Raw genomic sequence first — 26,229 nt, 5'->3', positions numbered from 1 at the left:
GACCGCAGGAAAAAATCTTGCATTACCAGACACTTTAAGTCGAAATACGCCACCTGAATTACTTACACGTAAAACCACAGTTGAAATACCCAAAAATATAAAATTCTACCTTGCAGAAAATGAAACATCAACCCGATTGGAATGCAAATATGCAGTAAAAACTGACGTTGAACAATCACAAATAAATAATTTACAACATTTCCCACTTTATTTAGATTGTCAAAATAATCACTATGAAATTGATCTACTTGGAACATCAACTTTTAAACCAATTCCATACTCACAATGGATAAAAAATAACACTCAACAAAAAAGAATAAAACGACCCCCGCATAAAAAAGACCATTTTCCCCTAATTGAAAAAGAAAATTTAACTGATAAAATAAACTTATCAGGACCACAAACAAACGATTCAAAATACACAATAAATCAAGTTTTTGACCTCCATGACCCACTTGATACAATACCCTTATCTAAATTAGAAATTGAAAACATTTTTCTCCCCCCAACAGAAACAATTACAATTTCAACACTGAAACAATATCAAAATCTTGACCCAGTAATTCGACAACTGAAATCATGGCACAAATATAAAACTAAACCTATCAAGGCAGATTCAACTATTCTAGGAAACAAAACACTCCTCCGATACTTTCGCAAATTTCATAACACAACAATTAACGAAAATACAGACCTTTTAGATTATAAATTAAATGAATTTACAGTTCCCTGTCTCCCTTTAAGTATGATTCTCATAGCTTTTAATATTTCACACAACTAAATAAACCTTATCCAAATAAAAAACAAATAGCACAGATTTTAAAAGACAAAGTTTATATTTTAACCATCGCAATTCATTTGATACAAAAGGACCCATTTCACCATCCTCAGAAGGAAACTCCTACATTATGGTAATTGTTGACGCATTTACACATTATGTAGCACTCAACCCGTTACCACATTGTAATGCTTATTATGCTTACACAACGCTTTATGAACACTGGATAGCAAAATTTGGACTACCAGAAATTTTAGTTACAGACAATGGTACAGAATTCATAAATAATGAAATCATCACGCTATGTCATTTATATAACATTAAACACAAACCACGTACATCTCACGCACCTTGGACAAACGGCTTAGTCGAAGGTATGAACCGTTCATTACAAGAATATCTTAGATGTATCATAAATGGAAATGATACAAGATATACCGAATGGTCAGCAGATGTAAAACTATTTCCCTTAGCATATAATTCACAAATCACAACAACTTTAGGAATGTCACCATATGAAATGGTTTTTAACCAAAAGCCACGCAAACCAATAATGTTTACAGCAAACTCTCATAAAAACGCACAAGGTTATTGTCAACCAAATAAAGACTCAATTTGTTATAACCTACCTTTACATACACACGATGAAGATCATTTTCATCACCCACAAATTCTTAAGTTAGCCTCCGGTACACACACCGAATGGATTTTAAATAGAGATAAAAAACACAATGAAATTTATCAAAAAATAACAAAAAAATTGTTACAAAGGCAAAACATTAATGAACAAATAAATTCACGCTTTACACCAGCCTCCGATTTAAAAATTGGAACATTTGTTTTAATACCCAATTTTAATACTCAAAAAGGAATTTCTAAAAAATTACAACCCCTTCGTAAAGGACCATACCAAATAATTTCAAAACCCACTGATGTCACATATAAAATCACCGACTCAGACAAAAAAGAAATCGTTCAGCACCGAAATAACTTATTACCTTATTATCCAAAAGAATACGCACTCCGCGAACTAACTCAATTATATTCTTTTACAGGTTTAAAAGTTATTCAAAATGACCCACATCCGGAAAACACAACAAAGGAACAAAATGATATTCACCTCGGAAATAAAAATACAAAATCAACCACCACCAAAAACAATACAAAAAACCTAGACCAAAAAACATCTCAAAAAGAAAGAAAAACTAGAAAAATGACCGAACAAATAATACCCGAAGAGCAAATCGACAAAACAGAACATAGAAAATCAACACGACTTAGAAATCAACCACGTAAAAATTATAAAATATTCATCCCCCAATCTAAAATATTAAAGAAAGTCGAATTTCAAAAGCAATTTTAGCTCAATACTTCAGTCTTGGAAACTTTGAAACATTTTCAATTTTCATTTTTCAAAATAACATGCTGACAAACACGCAATGATTCTAGTTCAAAATTAAACCAATAGGATTCATCCAATCCGTCACCTTCTCTAACTTAAACTCAGATCAATTAGACGAATCATATAAAACTCCAGGCATATCTATAACTATAACTTTACGACCTCCAGGTCAAAAATAAGCAAACCACTCCAACTTGACAACTAAAATAAATATCACCATAATATCATAACCCTCCCTTATCTAATAACTCAAAGATCAACAATATTTCCCCAACTCAGACCTCAAATACCCCCAAAACAAATCTGTTAAATTAGCCTAAAGTAACAAAACGAACATTTTAATTAGCCTAAAGTACAAAAATCTCACCATACCCCGGATCATTTGACAAACAAAAATAAAGAAAAAGACGACCTCCCGATCACCATAAAAACTGCCCCCAACAATTTTTTACCAAACTCAACCCACTTGTCAAAAAACTAATAAATAATCCGACCACACTTGAAAATTGCCCCAAACAACAAAAAATATTCGATCAAGAAGTCATTTCTTAAATGCTCTTCTATCAAACAGTCACTAAAATTATCACAAACCTCAAACAATTTTTTACGATACTTGAAACTTTCATAATATTTCTTTTTGATATCCTTGAATCTTTTCTAAGAATCTTAATCATTTTTTGTAATATTTTTAAAATTTTCTACGCTATATTCGAAATATTTCTCCAACTTTCAAAAATCCTTGATTATATCCACAGGTACGATTCATACAACTTGTCTAAATGATACGAACTATTTTCAGTAGAACTGATATTTTTTTACTATTTGTAATTTTCATAACATTTCTATCATCCCTCATTTTGACCATATGCAAATGTATAAAGAAAGCAATCATCACATTCGCTCTAGCAACAATCCTCCTAATTCTTTTTTTAGAAGAATATTATAATAAACATAAACTTTTTCACTAAAAGAATAGACCAAAAAGCTATCAAAAATTGCTACCCAACAGTCACAAAGTCAGTCTTCACCGACATCACCCCAAGATAACCCAACAACACCTTCAACTACTCAAAATCCTCAAACATCTACACGAATTTCCTTTCAAGATAACCCATACACTTTTGAAGAACGACACGCTCGTTTATCCGAACCACTAGAACCCGTTCAACGGCAAGCACCTTTAAGTGAACCAACATATAATCTATACCCAACACTACCACCAGAATTAAGTAGAATACGAAATCCTAGTCAAAACCAAAACACAGCAGAAATAAATAGACAAATTATACATCCTCGAAGAAATAGAAATTTTCAAACTCCCCGAGTTCATTTTGAAATACCTCAATTCCCATCACAAAACACTCCAGAAAACCCCACTGGTATCTTACCAGAAACCCCTACACTTCTTTCACAACGTAGCACCTCAAGCTTACCCTCAGATTACTTAGGCTCAACACCAACATCTGAACAAATACGTGAAAACCCCTTTAATCCCCCAAACCAAACATCACGACTACCATATTGGACTACACATTCATTCACACAAGGTGAACCAAATTTAATCAATGACCCAATAGATATTTCTTCAGATACAACATCCTCATCACTACCGGAAACATTATCACTACCATCAACACCATCAATTAGCCAAATTTCACCGACACCTTTTAACTTAAATTTTCCAAATAATCTCGACGCAAGATATCAAGAACAATCATCAACAAATATCCCTTTAAGACTAGATTGGAATACATTTACAGCACCTCCACCATTATTTGGACAACATCTAGAAAGTAATCGTCTTCACAACTGGGCACTTAATAGATTACAATATCGACAAGACATTCACGACGATATCCGTGATCACAATATCCAAATACTCCAACAAAACAGTTTACAATTAAAGTTTGAAATCACAGTTAAATTAAACAACATTACTCAACATCCATACCCATTAAACCCACCAAACATAACAGCTCAATCACTACCACCACCATTTATAACCACTGAAGTAATATATAAATACGACAGATATACCAAAAAGACAATTGGTTACATCACATTTTATAACCCATACTCAGGATTATCATACACATGTATATTCTAAAATTATTAATTTTTCTCCAACTCCTTTTTCTAGTAATCTCAAATCAAAACATAAACCCTTCTCCCCGCACAGGACCCCAAGATTTATTAGTAACACATTACGATTGTGAAGAAAACGAACAGAAAACACTACACAAGTATGCAATAAATCAAGTATCACAATGCGAAACAGAACCCCAAGCAATAGAAACTACAAATGTAATAGCAACACTTTATTCAAAAGCCCGAGCAACAACAGTTACAGGATATAAATTCACAGCAACATTTTCCGAAAAGAAAGTACATTGTTCACAAGTCTCGAACGGAAATAAAAACCGACTTGACCATGAATCATTCTACCAGAGTAATATAGAACGACTTTTACACTTAAATCCCAAAGATTGTAAAAACGAGTTACTTAGACTAAATATCACACAAAATAAAAACTCAGATAGAAAATTAGTATACTTTCAAGTTTTTTCAGACTCAGTACATCAATCACAACTTGAAAGATACCAAGGACATATAAAACTAGATGACAAATACCCATATAACGGCGCACACGGAAGATTAACCTATGACATACACGACAAACATTGGATACCACACATTGGTATAAATAACCCATCAAACTGCAAAGCAGACACAAAAAATAAAGGATACCAAGAAATAATGTTTTTCGATTGGAAAATACAACTCGAAAAAGTACAACTTACACGAGATTTATCAGACAACACAATGATCTATCAAGGAATCAGATTACCTTGTAAAAATGATCAAGGTTATTGCGACCCTACAACACGAACACAAGCAACAATTGTTTGGTTCCCTGAAGACACATGTACAACATTTCAAGTAGCAAAAATACACGCTCGTATGATAAAATTTCACGAAAAATATTTTATACAATCAATACCATATGAACAAGTAAATCCATTACGAAAAATAAGTTCTGATTTTCGAAACATTCAAAATATAGAAAATAAATTAACACGTTTTCAAGTATATCAAGAAACAGAACTCGCATGTAAATATAAAAATCCACTTCACAAAACACAATACTCTGAAATATTAGTTGAATACGAAAATGGATTCGACATGACCACTGGAAAAATAAAAGTCGACCCATACGCCACAAGTCATCCTCCAAATGAAGGAACATCATATATACCAGTTCATTTTCAAAAGAATACAGGTCAACCTGGTGGACATTTAAAGCCCCAAGACGATCAAAGCACACGTTTACAAGAACTATCACTAATGAATAGTACATATTTCGGTAATATCCACTATGATATTCACTTAGACATGAAATTAGACTATACGATTAGCCGAATTTTTCAAGAAATGTCACTCTCCGAATTAGAAACACTACACCAACTATGCGAATTAGAAAGAACACAAATATTACAATCACTTGCACTAGCAGTATTAAAAATACCCTACGCAGGATATTTACTATCAGGAAATAGATCAAATTTTTTAGACTATGAAGGAAACATCTTATGATTTTATACTTGTACTAAAAAAGTATCACCACTATACGTTTTTGAAGATAAACGATGCTATAAAAGAATCCCTATCTTTTATAAGAATAAAGTACATTTCGTTGACACACTTTCACGAAGAACCTATTTTTGGGATACCGCAGTCCCGTGTGGATCAGAAAATAGCCACAATGTAGTACAACTAAACCCTGATGAACATAAATATTACCTTCTCACCCCATATCCCACATTAATGCAATCACTCAAAAAATTTTCACCAGAAAGCATTCGCGCTATCGCTCGAAACCCAAATATATAGATTACAATCAATAGGAATATATTCAAAATCAGATATTCAACATCACATTAGAACACAACAATTCCAAGAATTATTAACACAGATGGACACAATACAAAGACAATCAATTGACCAAAACTTACGAAAACTTGCCGAAACCGCAGGATTTGCAGACATCTATACGCAAGACTATAGCAGATATTTTAAAGACATTAAAGATTATATATATCTAAACGGTGAAAAATACCGTCCCCAAGATATATCACCCATCAATATTTTTAGCTTTGTAACACTCAAAAAGGAAATTCTTGATTTTCTAGGATGGCCCTACTACATCTTAGAAAAATTGACTATTTTATACGCAATGTTTAACTTTATTGGATTTCTTTTCTCACTTTTAAAAGGAATCTACAACACATGTGCTATACACACACAAGTAAACAGACAAGCAAGCGTAGCACGCATACTCTTTGCAGGATTTTTTGGAATTTTTTCTACATCTATAAACAAAATTCTTTTAGATGCACAAATAAAAGAATATAACACAAAAATAGCAACCAGACAGAACACATACGACGAAGAACATCACAATGTAGACACAACGCCAACAGCACCACAGTTACCACCCCTACCACATAACCATCCATTATCCCTAGTCCCACGTAATTTTCGACATCTAGCCATAACACATGATCAAAATTTTAGACCAACCATATCACAAAGCCCCATTCAACATATAATGACACACCAATCACAAGATGATAATACTTATGAACAAATTATTGAACAACCCCATACCACCGCTTTTCAGTCTCAAAATAATAATTTTTTTAGCCCACGATGAGCCGACAACTTGGATCCCTACACCGATCAAATTCCCACCCAACCAACCTCACCACTCCAATTACAATAATACCACTTTTTGCTTTTCCGCCACCCGATTTCCCATCCAGTAATGTAACATCAGGCATGAATTCCGATACTAATTCACACATCTCAGTTTTATACTCCACTTCACAACTCAATAACCCGAATATTGAAACCCCCGATGAATTTGCCGACTCTGAACCATCTCCATCCAATAATTTCCACACCAATTCTTCAAATTTTTCCCAACCCCCTTTTCAACCCATACTACCAAATAACCCTGACCCAATCAATTCTACACCCTCTTATGCTTCCCAAGTCACTCCAACCTACTCCTCACTTCATTCAGACCAATCATCTCATTCTCCAGACACCCCCCGAATCTCCCCAGAACTAGATAATTTTATTACCCTACAACAACAACCCCACCACCTTGACATCCCAACCATAAACCAAATTTCATCCACAATAGATTCATCCAACCCCCCTACCCCTACACCCTCTTCAATTTATACTGAATCATTAGTACCATCATCCACATCTACTGAATCTTCACTCAGCACTAATAGAGCTTACCGCACTTTTAAAAGAAAGTTCCCCAACCATCCCTTCCCAGCAAAACCAGGAACAGCCCGTGAATATATAAATCATCCAAATCACACTAACACAAAAGAATTTTTAGCTATCACCTTACCCTCATTTCCACAATACACCTTAAACACCCCTCACGACACTAACGAAACACGTAACTTTGTAGACGAACACGTTTTAATGCCTACACTCCATTGGACATCATATTATCATTTTACTAATCCCCTTTGCCTACCTTTATCTAACACTCACATCGATATAGAACGAAATAAAGACATGCTATATCGAATCACTACACCACTAACACCTAGACAATTTACCTACATTGGATATAAAAAATCACTAAAAACACACACTGCACCCCGAGCTAATGAATATACACTAGAATATTACGATCATAACATCATCAGAACTAACTAAGATCAATTCTTAGACGACGATCGCTTCGCTAACCCACAAATCACCGAGAAATTTTTCATTAAAACACCATATGTATTTACACTAAATATCTTCGATCGCAAGTTTGATCACATTATTTCAGAAGCACTAACAGACACACAAGCCTACGAAAGTTTTAAAGAACGCTTCCAAATATTTTCACTAACCTTTCATTTCCTTGCACCACATGAAAGAGATTTGCACTGCTCACACGATATTATGTTGCGCACTAAACAAACTCACACATATACATATTATCGTTTCATCCAAAATCACTTTGATCTACACACTCCCTCCAGACAGCCACACCATCGTTTTCAATTCATCAATTCCAAATACACCTCACCATTCTTTCTTAACTTCACATATTGCATTAAAGATACTAACCTTCATGGTATTCTTCGAAATTATGATCCCATAACCCAAATGTATATCTTCTGCCCCATCACCAAGACCTTCAACGCCGAAGAATCCCGACCCTTCCTTATCCCACACGAGTTTGTACAACCTATAGAAATCCCCATTTTAGAATTCATCTATAACACTAAATTTAATCACAAATTATATAATCTAATACAAAACACACCTCATGAATTTGCAGTTGGCACTGAAGAACTAACCACCATTAAAGCACTTCAATTGCTTTGGCCACTGCTTCAAACTAAAAATATCATCCGCATTTTAGCTAAATTACTAACAACTTCCGATCTCATCCACGACATTTTCCCCCACGGTTTCTTCCCCGACGACTAACAGGTAAATATGAATTAAACATATTACTAACTAATTAAAATATTAGAAACTCACCATTCTTTATCCACGTCTTATTTAGCATTTTAGCCTTCATCCAACGATCATCTGAAAATTTCACAAAAGAAAAATAAAAAATAGCAAACTTCTTCAACAACTGTTTAAACCCTATTAAATTTTTGCACCAACAATTAAATAAATATAATACCAATGCAGTAATTTATTTTCTAAATTTTTCCCCCACAAGCAGTAAATCTAATAATAATGAAAATTTGTAACTTAATTTTTTCCAACAAATAGCAGTAAAATTTGAATTTCTATGTAGTAAATTAATAAGAAGTAAATGCAGTACTAACCTTTTGATATTTTCATTCAACCGCACAAGAATTCTATCCAAACTCGCACAGCTCGCCCACGAAGAATTGTTTAAAATAATGAATTTCAGTTTCAAGCTTTCACACTCAACAACTCTAACACAAGATAACACGTTTCAAACTTTCCTTTAACCCGGTTGGAAAGGAATTATACACTAAACAACACTAACCAAAGCAGCTTACTAAACACCACAAATCATAGAATAACAGCATGATTAAGAAAAGGAAACCAACGGTACCCAAACCGGATTAACCCAGTTTAAAACTGGATAATTTATTCTTTTGAAGACTATTATAAAGTCTAAGAAAGAAATAATAAAACACAAAAAAGTCGAAAGACAAACCCATACCACAAACAATTTGATTTTTGGAAAAAGGACACAACCAACAAAACATAAGAAAAACCACAACAAACCTAACATAAAACGTTGTCACATAACAGGACCTCTCACAAAAACCGCATGCAATCATACTCCCACTCCTGCCTAACCCACCAGAAGAGGACGTCCTGAGCATGTTATAGCCGGCCTAACCCACCGCGCTACATCCACGCTTTGTGACCACACTCCTATTTTTAATAAGAGCTACTCAAGGGTGAGTAACTCTTCAAAATAACTGAACTAAAACAAAAAGCTTTTGTGAAAACAACTAACTAAAATCATAATTAAAAAATATTAAACTAATAAAAGTTTTATAAAATGTAAATTACATTATGCAATACATAGATCAGAATACAACACCAAGGACGAACATCCAAAGACAAAACGACCCCACTACACTCGAGAAAGAATGGCCAACTACAATCGATATGCCGCTCACAATCACAACTCAAAGGATTTAGAGTACGACTTGACTTCGCAGAAAAGGACTTCATTGAACTAGACCAATGACCACCTCGATGTTCAAGTATACGTACAGATCCGAGTAACCAGGCATCCCCTCCACGCACAATCTCCACGCCATTCCCAGACAAGATCAGACACAAAAGAAGTTCTCCACGAGAATCAGAAAAACCTGACATAGCCAACCATTCTGAAATCAGATTTGAGTTTGTTGCGGAAACACAGTCGTTGTCGCAAGAAGACACAACGTTTGATGTCCCTAATTCCAGCATCCTGGAACTTTTCTAACAAGAGAAAACGGACAAGAAATATGATGTTCGCCAGATACCAACGTCCATCATCCATCCTTCGAATTGCAGAAAAACTATTCTAAAAAACTCTGTAAAACCCGGATGGGTGGAACCTGATCTAAACTACATTTTATGATTGGATAAATTAGATATTTTACCAATGTAAAGTATTTAATATTAACCAATCATGATCCATCTAACTAACAATCCACTTATTTGTAAGTGCTGAAATTACTTGTAACTTCAGCACCAGAGAGATTTGAATTTAACTTAGAAGTTAGTTGGACTCTCCCGAGCACTTCAGCAGCCGCAATAAACCAGTATACCCTAGATCTATTGAGCCTAGCAGAGACTAGTTAAACAACCTGAGACTAGATAGTATAAGAGTAAGATTAGGATCGGTATTAGACTAAGAAGTTGCACGAATTTATCCGGCCGAAAATAAGATAGCGTGACGAGCAGACGGTGTACCCTATCCGAAATTACTCTATGAGTTACACTTCGGTCCTAACTCAATCTGATACTGTGAAAAAAATTGCTACCGCTCTAGTTTATACGATTCAACCGCATTTTTTTTCGAGAGCGTTCTTGTTTTGAATTTTTATTGGTCGCGATTCACATTTTGACTTTTTTGTTGTCCAATTATCATTCAGCTATTTTAAAAATGAGCTTGTGGTGTTTTTCTTCGCGTGTCGAAGTTGTAGTTTTATGATCAGACGGTCGCGACCAAAATTTGGTATTTCCAGACTGCTGCGACCGAAAATGGACATTTTTAGACCACCGCGACCAAAATTTGGTATTTCGAAGAAATACAAAAGAAAGGAAAGTGAATTTGGTAATTCACGGTTAAGGAAAGTTGACCGCGACCGGTGCGACCGAAGAAAAGTTAGCCGCGGCGGTCGAAAATTTAGTCGCAGTGGTCGAAAAACTAGTCGCGGTTGTCGAAAATTTAGTCACGGTTTGGTCGAAAAATTAGTCGCGGCGATCGAAAAATTAGTCGCGGCGGACGGAAAACTAGTCACCGTGGTCCAAAAATAAGTCGCCGCGGTCAAAAAATTAGTCGCAGTGGTCGAAAAGTATTCGCGACGGTCGAAAAATTAGTCGCGGCCTAGTTGAATAATTTATTGCGGCGATTGAAACACTAGCCGCGCCAGTCAAAAATATAGTCGCAGCAAGGTCGAAAAAATAATCTCTGCGGTTGAAAATCATCCCCAGCATGGTGTGAAAAATTGGTCGCAGTGGTCGAAAAATGGTTAGAGGCGTCGAAAAATTAGAGGCGTCGAAGACACAAATACCAGAGAGGCGTCGAAAAATGGTTAAAAGCATTACGACGCCTCTCTGGTATTTTTGAACCCGGATTAAAACCTGATTCACGCCAGAGGATTCCCATAACAAAGTGCCTAAACATGGTCTTCGTGAACCCTTTTTTTAAAAAACTGGGATTCAATCTTCGTTTAATTCTTATTAAAAATGGCAGAACACAATTTTTGCGAGGAACCCCCGACACTATTTGTTATAGGAATCCCCGAATTAACTGAGGAATATTCGGTATTTTTGCTTTTTTGGGTTTAAATTGTTTACTGTTTAAAGGGTTCATGTATGATTTCAACCGAAATAATTTCTAAGAGATTATCATTTTTTAAAAATCCATTATAGTTGAATGTAATTCATACAGAATAACTTTTGAATTTGGTTATTATAGCATTCTATGCCACAAACTTGTCACGCCAAAATTTTATTTTTATTATATCCTATGGTTTTTATTTTTCTGTATCTAGCAAAACTTCTAAAAATGAGATGTCTTGTCGTTTTTTTGTTCATATTCGTACAAACTTCGTACTTTCATAGAGATCCCATCTTTTTAGGTAGAAAGTACTCGTTGTACCTGAAAATTTTTTCTTTCAGAAAATCATGAAATTATAACAATGGCCTGATACTTCGGTGGTTCAAGAAACTAAAAATTTTCAAAAAGAAACTAAAGTTTTGAAACCAAAAATCACACCTTTATAAAATTAAATTGATTAGAAAGCTGCTGAAATAATTTTCCTAATTTTCACAAAATTCAACGTCTTCAAAAATTTAAAAACGTCAGCAATCAAGATTCAAGGTCGAAGACACAATGAGCAAACAATGGAACACGGGCTTTCTGGTTGCGCAGAACACCACCAAATGACTCTTTTGTTTGGGAGGAGAACGCCATTTCGCTCATCTTCCCGGCCCAATCTCCTCGTCCAACAGGATCGCCTACTCAAATATGAATCAATCTTTTCCGGACACCCTCAAAGAAAAACCGAGCACAGATCGACTCAATCTACCTTTCAGAAGATAATCGTTGAGCTCAGCACTGATCCCACTGGAAGACTACATCACATCTATAAGAACCCACGGACTATATATAAAAAAGAATGCAATATATAATTTGATCCCAATTGAAAACAAGTATAGCCGGTTGCTGTGCAAGTATCACAGATTGTTCCGACCATTTTGAAACAAAAATTTTTTTTTTCAAATTAGGTTCGTTTTTTAAACGTGGTGTGATGAAAGGATCTGACGAAAGCTTAGGACTTAGGTATGGTTGACAATCGAAGTAGAACAGGCAAATTTAACATAATATCTTGCAAAAGTTGCGAAAAGAAAAAATCATTTAAACAGTTTAAATTTTTTATTAACATTTTTTGCAGATGTTTTTCTAATTGTTCAAATTTTTATTCAATAAACCGCGCTTAAAATAATTTTACTAGAGCCTAGCTTATCATTCTATTAAAAAACGGTTTCTTGCATTACTCGCTCGAAGTTGAACTGAAACTCAGAAACTTTAAATCATTTTTTTCGACACCGTTTTTAATATCGTTGAAATTAAGGCTAGAAGAGCTTTTTAATGAGAATCATTTTCTCCATTTCGATGATTAATTGTGGTAAATTCTTTTGGTGGAAAGACAAAATAAGTCTTCTCGCTCGCTTTTTTTGCTTGAAATTAGACAAAAAAATCAAAAATTTCAAACCTGCATTTCTCGATATTAAGATTTTTTTGAAAATTTCTTTTTGTCGTTCAGAATACGGCTGAGAAGGCTTTAAAATTATAAATCGTTTAACCTACTCTGATGACTATTTGTGATTCCTGATTTTTTATCATAATAAAAAATAAATTAAAAAAAGTAAAACACACCCGAATACAACGTTCCTCCCCTTTTTCAAATGGCCAGAACAAAAATGACCATGCAGAAGAACGTTTCTAAAACCTATTCATATTATATAAAAACGTTCGATAAACACCAAATAGACAAACCGTTTAGAGTTTCCTTATGAAAATATTGCTCCACACTTTGTATATTTTGTACGGAATATGATTGTAAAGTACTCATTACCAAGCAACTATACTCCAAAAATAACCTATATGTTTATCACAAACAAAAGTGACTGTTCGCAATCAGAACACTTTCGGAGTCTACAAAAACAAAATTACCTCCAACTACTAGCTTTTACCAGTTTTTTAGGGCTTAATAGACTTAACAAATATGAGTAAGATTGAAATCATTGTTAGGCTAAGAAGTTGCACGAACCTATCCAAGAAAAAATTGAGACAAAGAGACGGTGTATTTTATCTATATTAATCTATGGGTTTTTCGCTAACCGGCTACAACAAATTACGTCAAGAACTGTTGGAAGTAAAATGAAATTGCGATATATTCCTTTCATTGGCACTAAAATAACGTGGTTTTATACTGTCCGCACAAAACATATAATCTTAAAAATAATGATTAGTTTTCTTCAAATTTTTTTAATCTTGGAAAAAAATATGAAAGCAAAAATAGTCTAAAATTTTAACAAATTTACTACGACTCCATTCATTTAGTGAAATTTGGTCAATGTTTACACCTAAAACAATCAGCTTTAAAATTTTTTTAGTCAGCCCAAAATTACGCTAAAAACATTTGCTCGACTGCAATTAAAAATAAATCACAATGAGCCCCTTAGTTGATGCAATTAAAACTGTTGAGAGAGTTATGATCTTCTAAGTTTTGTTTTACATAAGTTTATTTTTGTTTGATTTCGAAAAAAGTTCATTTTCAGTTTTAAAACAGTTTTTGAATATTTTGCAGAAATTTCTTTAGAGTTCCAATCTTGTTAACTTGTTTTAGGCTCTATTAGAAACTCGCATTGATATAATTTGGTTTACAAATAAACCCATTGTTTTGGCGTAACTTTTGCTTTAAAAGCTAAGTTAGCTCGTTTTTACATAAACATTTTGTTCCCGTAAAATGAAAACCTGGACTGCTTTTTTGCGAATGGTTTACAATGAGAAACAGAGAAATTTAACTCTGCTAGTTTTCTGAGCGAGTTTGAACACGTCACTTACTGTCTAAACTCAATCCAATTTGAGAAAAACAAATTTTTATTTCCCAATTTTATTCCTACATTCAAGAGTTGTCCTGATAAACTAAATCCGAGCTGTGCTCAAAATATCTCAGAACTAATCTGTACAGGTTATAGTTTGCTGACAGAGTAAAAATTTTTTGAAAAAAAATGAAATCCCACAAAACCGGAAAAGCTTTAACAATATAGTTTTAACAAACCATCCTCTGTCACCTTTTTGATAGACTAATTAGAAAAGTAAAAACAAAAAATCTTAGGCTGTAGTTTCATCCTACTCCTCGGAATTAATCTGCAAAAAAAAACTGCAGACAGAAAAAAGTGTATTGAATGGTTGTACGAAATAATCGATTTGTTAAGAATTACTTTACGAAATCTTGAATGAATTTCTAAAATGATTTTGAACTGGAAACGACTCAAATGTTTACAGCAAAAAATAAATGAGGAACACAATAAACGTCAGATCTTAATTGCTCTTGAGTATGCCGAAAACCCCATGTTTGGATGTAAAGAAAAAGTTATGAGAACAGCAGTTTCATTTATTCATTTTTGTGTTAACATATTGTGAAAAAACCATTAAGATCAGTAAGGATTTTTCCAATTAGTTGTTGTTTGTGTTAAGTGAATCATTTTTGGCCCAAACATTGAATTTTTTTGAAGTTCAATTGCAATACAATTGATTTTTTCAAGAAAAAAAACTTTTCCTCTATAAGTCATTCGATAGACTTATTAGCAGTTTTAAAAAATCATCGGAGGACTTAGTTCCTTCCAACTTCTAGAAATTCATCTGCAACTAAAAAAAACGACTGCAGTCAGAAACAAGTGTATGGAACAATTGAACAAAAATTGATTTGTTAATATTATTAGATAAAACTTTCGAAAATGATTTTGATCTGGAAACGACTCAAAAACTTGTCAGCAAAAAAGAATAGTTGTAATGAAATAAACGTCAGATCTTAGTTTATTTTCAGAATGCTGACAACCCCGTGTTTAGATGTACACACAAAAGTTTCATTTATTTAATTTTATAATCACATATGATGAAAAGTATTTGTAGGTCAGTAATGAGTCTTCTTACAAGCTTTGTTTTAAGTGAATCAATTTTGGCTCAATTGATTTATTCAGGAAAAAAAATTTGTCTTTAAGTTGGAGAAGTGCATGCTACGTAAGAAGTGCATTTGGAGTACAACAATTTTACTAAACCGCGCCACAAAAGATCAATAAAGCGAAAACTTCGAAATTGCAATAAGAATGATAACGGCCCGATATGAAGTCCAAACAAGAAAAGAGTTTGTCATACCTTTTCATAAAGGGTTCTATGAAAAAATCTGTAATTTTTTTTCGTTTTTCAATGAAAACTTTTTTTGAAAATTAATATAAATTGGTCTGCAACTGAAACAAAACAAATTAGTGGGAACTTTGGTGACTTTAGAGCAACTTTGGCATCAGAAAAAATCTTTTGAACAGAAAAAAAATTTCATCATACAATTTCATATATAAAAAATATATAGTATGCTTTTTATCCATAAAAAACTTTTGAGTTAAAGAATTTTTTATCCATTTTCTGATGAATGTGAAAGTTTTAGCAAATATAGCACTGAAATGTTGACATTAACTTACACGGCTAATTCTTTGAAATGCAGTGTATCTGTGTGATAACTGCCCCTTACACTCTGGGTTTTCTTATGATAGAAAACCTTGGTTATAGTCTCTTAGATCAAATCATCTTCTTAGATCATTTTCTTGCATTTTCTTTAGTGTGAAAAAAGCAAGGCAAAAAACTTGTTTTTCCTGAGAATGGCAAAAAATGGTAGTTATAAAAATTTGTGTTATGCGTAAAAAAGCTCAATTTGTTAATTCCACACAATTTGAAATTCGGTCTATGAAATTGTATGAAACTTTACGAAAAGTTCATTTTGTTAATACTTTTTACTGAAATTGATTTCAAATTTTTATTTGAGAAATCATCCTATGAGTCGCATTGAACAACAATCACTTGAAGTTTTTTTTTAACTATTTACTTCAGGGCGCTCTATATAAGTTTTTGATATCTGGGGACTCTGCGGTTAAATTTTACTCAAAGTGGAGTTTCATAGTTAATATTCGATTAAATTGGATTTTCATAGTCTAACTCTAGAAAAGTTGAAAAAAAAATCAATTACAAGTGATTAAAAATGAATTCTGATGCTATCATAATCCGAAGGAAAAATGCATTCCTACTCAATCATAATCCAAATTAAGTTTATTACTTTAGGTTTTTAATCAATATCTCAGTTTTATTAAATTCAACCACTTTTTTAAATTAAAGTACGTTTTTTTGTTATTCTTTGACTTCATGCCGAGCCCCACAAAATACGGCAAAAAATTGACTTATAATCGATTATTATAGATTATAATAGAGTTTCTTTTCCCCGGGTTAAAAATCCTTCACGTGGTATAATTTGCCAGGATCATCGATTATCCAGATAATATACCAAAAATAAGTCTAAATAAGGATGATACATTTTCACCACAAAGCATTGCAGTTCCAGTTAGTCTTATACTTTTCTTCTGTTAACTATCATCATGAAATATCATTTCGCGACATAACTGTGATGGGCCTAAAAAGTGCCAATATATCTCTCGTTTCACGAAAATTTGGGTAAATCTTTTAGTCATGCAAATTGGTTCGTGGACCTCAGACCCGAAAACTTGTTTAAATGATTTGTGTTAAGAACTTTGAAGATTTATGATGATTGCTTTATTTAATAATTGGCTAGCTTTTTTGCAACTCGTGTTTCTTTCAAAAACTTCTTTTGAAAAACTTTTCGATTTTTGTTTTCCTATCAATTTTCATGCAAGTTTTTTCTGTTTCTGTTATACAGTGGTTCTATAACTAAAAGTGTATTTAGTCATAATGATAAGTAGACTTTAAACTAGTTCCTAAATGTAACATTCATCTGTTGATTTGTTGCTTACATATTGAGAAGTCTTTTGTTAACTCAAAACACCATCTGTTGAACACAGTTAACTTGGAAATAAAAAACTCAGAAAAAGAAAAAATGCAGATCTACTTAACGCAATTATAAATAAGTTTATTGATACTTTTTCTATTATTGGCGCCAGAGCGAAGAAAAACCATGTTTTAAACACGTTGGCCAAAACTTCGGCAGACATAAGATCGACACAGATAATTGAAGATAAAACATATGCGTGACACAATTTAAAACAAGTCACACATGAGAGATATTTTAGCTATACACCGAAAAATTACAAAGAACTTATATTTTCAACAATGGATCTATTATTCTCCATTATTCATTTTTTTATTGAATTGCGGTTTTTATCAATTAGGCTGATTTAAACTGAAACCAGCAGTTTGGAAATTAGATCAATTTGCCTTTAATTTTGTTTTCATCATTCTTTCACTTTATATTTCAGTCACCCAGAAGACACTTGCCATTTTCCAGTTGCAGTTTTGGGAAATATAAATCTTCAGTCACTTTTTCTAGCAGAATTTTTTTTTTGCGAACTATAAATTGATTTCAACAGAAAGCAAATACAGATGTCAGTGAGTAAAAAAAAATAACTATTATCGAATAAGAATCTGAAATTTCCAGTTTATTCAGTTTTCAGCGAGAAAAAACTTTTCCTGCAATCTCTGAGCGATATGAAACCATACAATCAGGTAAAATGTCCAGTTAATACACGTTTGTCGTATATTTTAGTTCATAGAAGTTCTAAAGTGTTAATTAACTTTCGTTCAACTTGAAATTTGATTAATAATTGTTCGTGTTTATTGTGGGTTGAGATCGATTAAGTAGTTCTGCCATAGGTAATTGATTAATCCCTCTGAAGGGATAAAGGAAGAAAAATTACCTGTGTTGAGCTACTTCGCCGGTACCTTCCATGAAACGTAACTTTTCAAAAAATATAATCAGTACATAACCATTAATTATTATGATAAGTATTATAGTATATTATTATATGATAAGTATTATTATGACAAGTATTATGTGCTTAGATAATTATTAAAAGCATGTATTTAAAAATCGGTATTTATTCAACGGCCTTAACATTGTGAAAAGTATATTTGATTGAAAAAATGTCTCTCTCAGGCTTGAGCCCCATCAGCATACATCCAGTTGGCGCATGTTTCTGTGCAGAACACCAAAACTATGGAGAAATGTTGATTAACTTATTAATAAATTAATTACTTATTAATTTTTGCTAACTTATTACATTGATTCGAGTGTTTTTTCCACGCAAATCCAGGTATTACTAAACCTCGGATAAGGCTGAGTGAAAAATCATTTAGAAGCCTTTCCAGAGCGCGTGATTTGAGCTGCAGACGAAAGTTTTCACATTTTAGACCGATATACACTAAAGACAGCAGCGATCGAGCGAATCATAATTACGTCACATGTGAATCTTAGAACGTCTTGAAGCAAAATATGGCAGTTTTTTGTTTGATACTTATTTGATGAAAAGGATTTGTAAAAGTAGCGTTTCAACAAATGTTTTTTTTTTCAACAACGTCTGTTGCCGGAACATGCTGTGATAAATAAACATTGAAAGGGTTATTTCTAACTTATCCGGTTGAGTTAATAATCAGCAGCGGATGATAATTAACAGCGGATGATTATTAACAGCGGATGAGTTAATAATCAAACAAGATCATTTGAGGCCTCGTCTACATCACGGCCAACGATTTTCATAAAAGTTTCAGTAATTTTTGGTCGACTAAATTAACTTTTCGACTCTTGTAAACATTATAAGACCCACATTTTGTCAAAAATTTTTTGCTTTGCAATAAAAAAAAATTAAAAAACGGACACGCCAAAATATGATTTTATCAAAAAATGCTACTTTTGGCGGGCGCTCAGCTTCAGCTGAGCTTCAAATTGAGAATCATTAATTATTTTGAATTATTTTCAGTAGCTACTTATTTTGTTACAAAATTTCACTTTTAAGTATTGCAGACTTCACTTAAGATACAGTTTCCCTCATATATTTGCCTGAAAATATTTCCTCCCATCAGATTAAGCCAATTTGTTTCTGCTTTCTGATAACGGTCGAGTACTCAAAATCATTTTGATCAAGAACAATCAATAAGGACCATTTTATACCAAACGCAATTGAGCCTGAAAGTCTAACAAGACTGCTCGTATATCAGGACAAATCCCTGAATGTTCGTTCCGACTGTCCCTTAATTCATATCGAATAGTTTTTGGTACAATAAAATAATGAAAACCTACAAATTTTGAACAACATCAAAGTGTGAAACGTGCTAGCCTTAATTCAATTTGGAAGGATTTTTTTGTGCGTGATAACTCACCAAGTACAAAGAATTCGCGTTGCCCTCTCAGCAATATGAAAAAATTCTTCAAAGCGAGCATTTTATTTCTATGGAATGATTTGAAGTGAAACAATTGTTGAAATTAAAAACAAACTTTGTAACAAGGGCATTTTTAGCAAAGTATCAAAAAAAAACTTTTTTGGCCAGCATCAAACCATAATTTGGTCAAAAAGTTCTGCGAACTGTACAGAAAAAACCTTGAAAGGCTATTCAGGGGCAATTTTGATTTTGTTTTGGCATAATTAGACAAGAGGATTTACACCAAAAAATCAGTGGAAGGGTTTTTACCTGAGTGAAATGTTGCTAATGCAGTAACGACACAAAAATCTCTCAATTCAAATGAAAACCTTTTTTGATTTTGCCTCGGAATTTTTGCCTCATAAGCTAAGCATTAGTTATCCCAAACGGACAAGGCATTAATAGTTTTAGGACTGTTATCAAGGCCGCCCTCGTATAACAGGATGAAACCCGGTTTGCCTGCACTTTAAGGTCAATTAAAAAGTTTTTACGTTGAAAAATTCTTTTTTTTCTGTTTTGTTTCAAATTGATGGCTCACACTTTGATGTTAAGTGCAAAGCAGAAAGATTTTTTTTGTGTCTCGTATTCTATTAACAGAGCAAATGATTTGCCTCAATCTCGAACTCATTTGGTCGCTGCCATTACATTGCCACGGACAAATTTTTTGCATGTTTTAGAGACTTTTCTCTGTGGATTCCACAATCAAATGATCCTTACTCAAAATGCCGACAAGTTCAATTTTGTCTGCGAGTTCCGGAGACAAACGTGTTTTTGCCAATCAATCGGATTCCATTTAATGTCGTTGTTTGTCCACAACTTGTCTTTACGCGTGTTATAGACACATTACAATGCGCGTTATTTATTCCAAATTAATTTTAAAAAAATTATCATAACTGATCACATGTTAAATATTTTTTGCTTTTCGAGCTCATAAATTTTCTTCAGATGGTATATAAATTTTTGTCAAAACGCTTAGTTAAAAAGACGAAAAAGGACCGAACAAAAACCACTCAAAGCCAAAGTATTCCTATTGCAACAAAATTTTGCAAAAAATAAGCAAAACTATTGACCAAGCAGTCAATTAAAACTGTCATGAGAAGAGCTCAAAAAAGCAGTTACAAGTCATTTTGCCCCGAGTCAACTTGTCCCAGCCCAACTTGTCCGATTCCAACTTGCCCCAGATGACAACTTGTCCAACTTGTCCCATCTAAAAAAATGAAACTTGCCCCAGAGTCTTGGGCCCCCATAATGTCGGCTTAAAGATGAAAAAAATTTTTTGTGAACAATTAAGCTTGAAACAAAATCCGGAATCATTTAAACATGCGCTGAATCAAAATGAGTTCAAAGCAATTTCAATGCAATTTTCATGTCGAGTTAAATATTTCAAAAGATTGATTGCTAATTTTGTAAGCTTCTATAGCATAGTTAATAGTGCACAACACTCTTAATCAAGAAGTCAAGAGTTCAAAACTTGAAGAAGTCAAAAAATTTTAGTATAAAATCGATGAAATAGAAAACCGCAGGTACTGCCTCACCCCTTAAACCCCCTATAGTGGGTAACCCAGAATAGGGGGCGGGGTGAGGGAAAAAGCAAAAATATTGCAGTATTGGCCTTTATCATCTCTCAAAATTTGAACCCTGTACGATGGCTATAAGTTAAAAAAGTGGTGATTTTTTTAAAAATCAATTAAAATGCAACAAAATGCCGACAATTAAGTAGAAATTATGCCAACAATTTAAAAATTACGAAAGAGTTAAATGAGCTAGTGCATATAAATAGTCAACAAGACTGCTCGTATCAGGGCGAAACCCTGAATGTTCCTACTGGCTTTAAGGTTTATGGAGCAGCAAAAAAAAACATTTAGAAAAATAAATAAAATCGAAAAAATTTTTTTGAAAGTTTTTATGAAAATCATCCCCCCACACGCCATATAAAAAACAAAAAGATAGATTTCGTTCCTTGTAACAAATCAATTATGCCAAATAAGCTTTGTTCAACCAATTTTTAACAATTTATAAGACGGATTAAATCTCCGCTTAAGCGTTAATAGCGCGAATTATATTGCGCGTTAATTTTCCTCAATTGGTCAAAAGGGCAAAAATGGCAATCTTTAAACCTTCATAACTTTACAAAAAATGATCACAGGTGAAATATCTTGTCAAATTTAAGCTAAAAAAAAACAATACCTTTTGAATGATATAAAAAAATTCCGTCAAAAATGGTTAGTTAAAAAGTCGAAATTTGTCTGAAGAAAAAAAAACCCCACCCCGAGCACAATTATTTCGTTGCTTTCGTATCGAAAGTTGGAACAACAACATGGTCTTTGTTGAAATTACTAGAAATGTTTTGGATTTTTTCATGAATGTCCCGATATTTTTTCCGCCCTTGATTCTGTGTTCCCCCCATAGCCTTCAAAATGTTGAACTTCTGGTTTGTTGAGTCCATTTGAATCTTATTCAAGAAAGTGTAGAGGCTTGGGTGGCTCCCTTGAAATAATGCTGTCACTCCAAGATGCCAACCTTCAACGGCGTTTGTCGTTTGTATCAAGCCTTCCGCTGCTTCCTGGGAATGGTTCCAGAGACTCATAGGGAATAACGGTTGCCTGCTGTTTCGCCCTATTGTTTCGCCCTTTATATAACTTCTCTGAAAGTATGAGGCAAGTTCGTCAATTTTATCTGACAGGCTTTGCTCAAGATCTAATCTGTCCACCACATGCTCAATCTCCTCAAGGACGCTCTCGAACGATTGTTCCACTAAATCAGTTGGAACAAAACTGAGAGCGGGTATTAAACGCAGTGCCACGCTTAGCTCGCAGTTGTTTTCATAGGCTTTCTTTAAGCCTAGCTCGTTAATTTTGCGTAAAAAGGCCTGGCAGAGGTGAAAGTAACAGCCTATGATTGAAGACTCTGGAAACGCACTTGTAAAAGCGTTTTACGGCAGCTCGTTCGAAATCTAGAAGGATCCTCGATGGTTGCGCGTTATCAGAGACAGAGGTGATGGCTTTCAGGAGTTTTGAGTACGTCTGTTCAGTTTTGTTTGGCAGTAAAGCATAAAGGCATGGTGGGTAAAATCCACCGATTTGAATATGAATGGTATAAAGCTGGTAAAATTGCATTGGGCAAATTTTGAATGTACCGTCGCAAAGCCAAAGAAAATTGTAATTTCCTCCTCTAATGGGCTCTTTTCTTAATGAAATTTAAATGATCAAATCAAGTGCTCATTTTACCGCATAGAAAAACCTAATTTACTTACTTTGAACAGTTCATTGACACACATGATAATAAAAGAAAAAAAAAGTTTTACTTAGCAAGTAATCACTGACAAAAAGTGTTAACATTTTGAGTGAAATGTCCGGCCATCAAATGCGCCCAGAGATTTCTGAAACAGGATAAGAAAGCAGTGTAGTTCACCATGAGTTTTATGTACCTTAGGTAAGCGTTGAGATGTATGTCCGATTTTAACGGCTCTCAATCACTGAAATTACACATGTTAGATTCGTTTAATGAAAAATAGCTTATTAAAGCCCCAGAAAACTAAAATAAGGAAAAACTCCTCATCACTTTCTCCAACCGATTGCATCAAATAATGCAACAAGAACAATTCAAGATCGTCATATGAACGAAACTAATCATGTTACAATGTTTGATGGATTTTTTTGACTAACAAATAAGGCAAAATGTTGTACGACTCTCGTGATAACCAAATTTACATAATTAGATCACAATTTCGAGAACAAATAGATTTAGTGTCGGCAGTGAAACCGTATTCATAAACATAGTAATAAACAATATGTTCAAAAAATATATCACTTGGCTAGTTGGATTTTTTGAGTGCACAGGTTTGCAAACCGGACCCTTAATCAATGTCTTTTGTCTGAATTTTTGATGGGATCCACACAACCGCCATTTGCGCAATATCTTGCTCAGAAAATGATTCTATTTAAACACTTTTCGATCTAACCAAGGCGTTTTGAATGACATAACGGCAGCTTAAAACATTAAGCTCATTATAATTTTCCGATTTGGGACGCTTTTCGGGACGCTGTCAATTCGTTAGTCTTAATTGTCTCTATTTGGTTCCTTCTTAACTCAGACTCTCAAACTATAATTGTAAACAATTGGTTACGACAAAAACAATTTCAGTATAAAAAAAACTACTTTTCAATTCAACTTTTGATTCATTAATCAGGTCATGAATACCTTCGGGGGGCCTGAAATCAGAAAACTAAAGAAGATGGGGATGGAGCCCGGTGTTTTGCAGGAGTTCAGTTGAAATAAGAGTCCCAAGGTTATCTTTTTGTAGAGTTAGGAGGACAAGTTTCACCGCTGGTCTTGAAAAAGCTTAGTGCTGTTTTAATTTTAGACGAGCGCGTGATTCTATGCGATTCGTCTAAGTTTCTAGCACTCGAGCTAGTGGCCAGATGCCTCATAATGTAAGACACTCAAGTATCAACCCGAACTCAACTTTTTTTAGTGCTTCTTTGAGTTGCGTTCATTTAATTTTTTAGTGAGGGTAAGCATATTGCTTAAGAAGACGCCTCTAGAAGCTGTCGACTCTATCTTTTGCTCACTTCCAGGACTTTTTGAACAGCTTGTATGTTTGTGCTTCAATGATGACGGCTGCGGGTGTGTAGACAAAGGGATGAGCCATCAGAAAAAAGTTAAGCGTCAGCAGAAGGTCAATGTCGTTTCTGACATGGGTTTCTGGATGCGAGTAGATTATTGCTTCTGTTTGGACCACAAGTATATCAAACAGATCGTTAGACAGGCGATCGTTCCGAAGATTTAGTAAGAACTGCGCACGCCACCACAATCAGGGGCAGAAGGAGAATTGTGGCGTCACTCGACGTTGTGTGTTTGTAATTGTAAAAAACTCGTAAGTTTCATACTTTAGTTGATTATAGGCGCTAAAAACATAGGTAGCTTTCACGGATAGTAGTAGTTTTGGTATGCCCCTCCGAGCAATGAAACGTCGAATTACTGTCAAGATTTTTTCACTGGTAAAATTGCTGTTCCTGAACGTACTGCAGGTGTAGCGAAGAAGACGAATAAGCAAATGTAGTACTTTTCCCTTGCAGCTTCTTCTAGCAATGCCGAGTTGTCGAAAAAGTCTATTTGAAAGAGTTTTATAGACATCACACCCTCGACTCTCACTAGCCAATTTTAAACGTTTTTGGGCAAACAAAAAGTTTTAAAAACCATAAGTTTGGCCAATATCAAAGTTTAATTTTAAAACTTGAGCAGTAAGAAGGTAGTACGATCAATTAGCATGCCTCAATTCATTTAAAATAATTTTTAATGGGGAACAATTCACCACGCATTAAAAAATTGTGTAACGCTTTTAGCATCATAATAAAAACATAACAACGCGCATAAAAACCCAGTGAACATCTCAACCCCAGAACTTTTTCAAAAAAAACTATCCAAAAAAATATCTTTATACAACTTTTTTCTCTGACCACGCATTACGTCGCCAATCCGTGTTGTTTCAATAGTCAGATTTGGCTTACATGTGTTATAAAACACCTCTCATTAGCGATTTGATTATCGTGATTTGGCAAAATCAGTAGTTTTCAAAACTCTGTAAGAGAGAAAACAAGACTGTTTGCATCAGGACAAATACTTGAATGTTGCCACTGCCCTTCAATGTCTATGAAACAAATTTTGGAAACATTGGAAAAAATGATAATACAACGAAAAAAAATTTAAAAACAATTGAATTATTTTTCAATACTTTCCAAACATGCTATACCAAGTAACGGTTACGCTTATAGCTTGCCTCAATTGAATCGAAATTGGCTAATGAGCCGAATAAATAAATGCTTACGATGTGACAGCACGAACTATGTCGCTCTTTAAATGTATCAAACTAGCCAAATAGACATTTGTTTCTGATCTTTTTGTTCAGAAGTAAAATAAATTTATCAATTTGGGCGCAGGAAGTTACTAACTTTAAGATAGTATATAAATCTTCGGCTCAGAAAGACGGTTCTTTCAACTGATTTTTTTTCTCTGTAAAAATATGGGTGTTCGAACATTGGTGAACGCGCAATTTACTGTTTTTGACACAGGCGGGAAATTGAAGCATTCTATTTTGAATTGAGGCAAGTCATTGAACCAATTTACGAAAAAAGTGCCGACTGTTTAGCTTGGAGATGTGTTTTTTATGGAATCAAACTTCGGTGATCAAAATAATAGTTATGAACAAAGTTTTGTCAACCTCATATTGACTTCCTGAGTTTCAGAGAAAAATTTTTTTTTACTGCCATTGTTTAAAATGAATGCAATTTTTGGGTGTTC

General features: G+C 33.8%; 1 protein-coding gene across 1 annotated transcript in view; it reads right to left on the bottom strand.

Annotated features, from left to right (window-relative positions):
* LOC134844626 (uridine-cytidine kinase-like 1) overlaps positions 1-26,229 on the bottom strand; it is a 345,869-nt gene that overhangs the window by 190,046 nt on the left and 129,594 nt on the right. The gene's annotated exons all lie outside the window — the stretch shown is intronic.

This window comes from Symsagittifera roscoffensis, chromosome 4 (assembly GCF_963678635.1).
Source record: "Symsagittifera roscoffensis chromosome 4, txSymRosc1.1, whole genome shotgun sequence".
Taxonomy (NCBI): domain Eukaryota; kingdom Metazoa; phylum Xenacoelomorpha; order Acoela; family Convolutidae; genus Symsagittifera; species Symsagittifera roscoffensis.
Note: the sequence above shows the minus strand (reverse complement) of the source record. Positions and strands in the feature narration are given on the sequence as shown.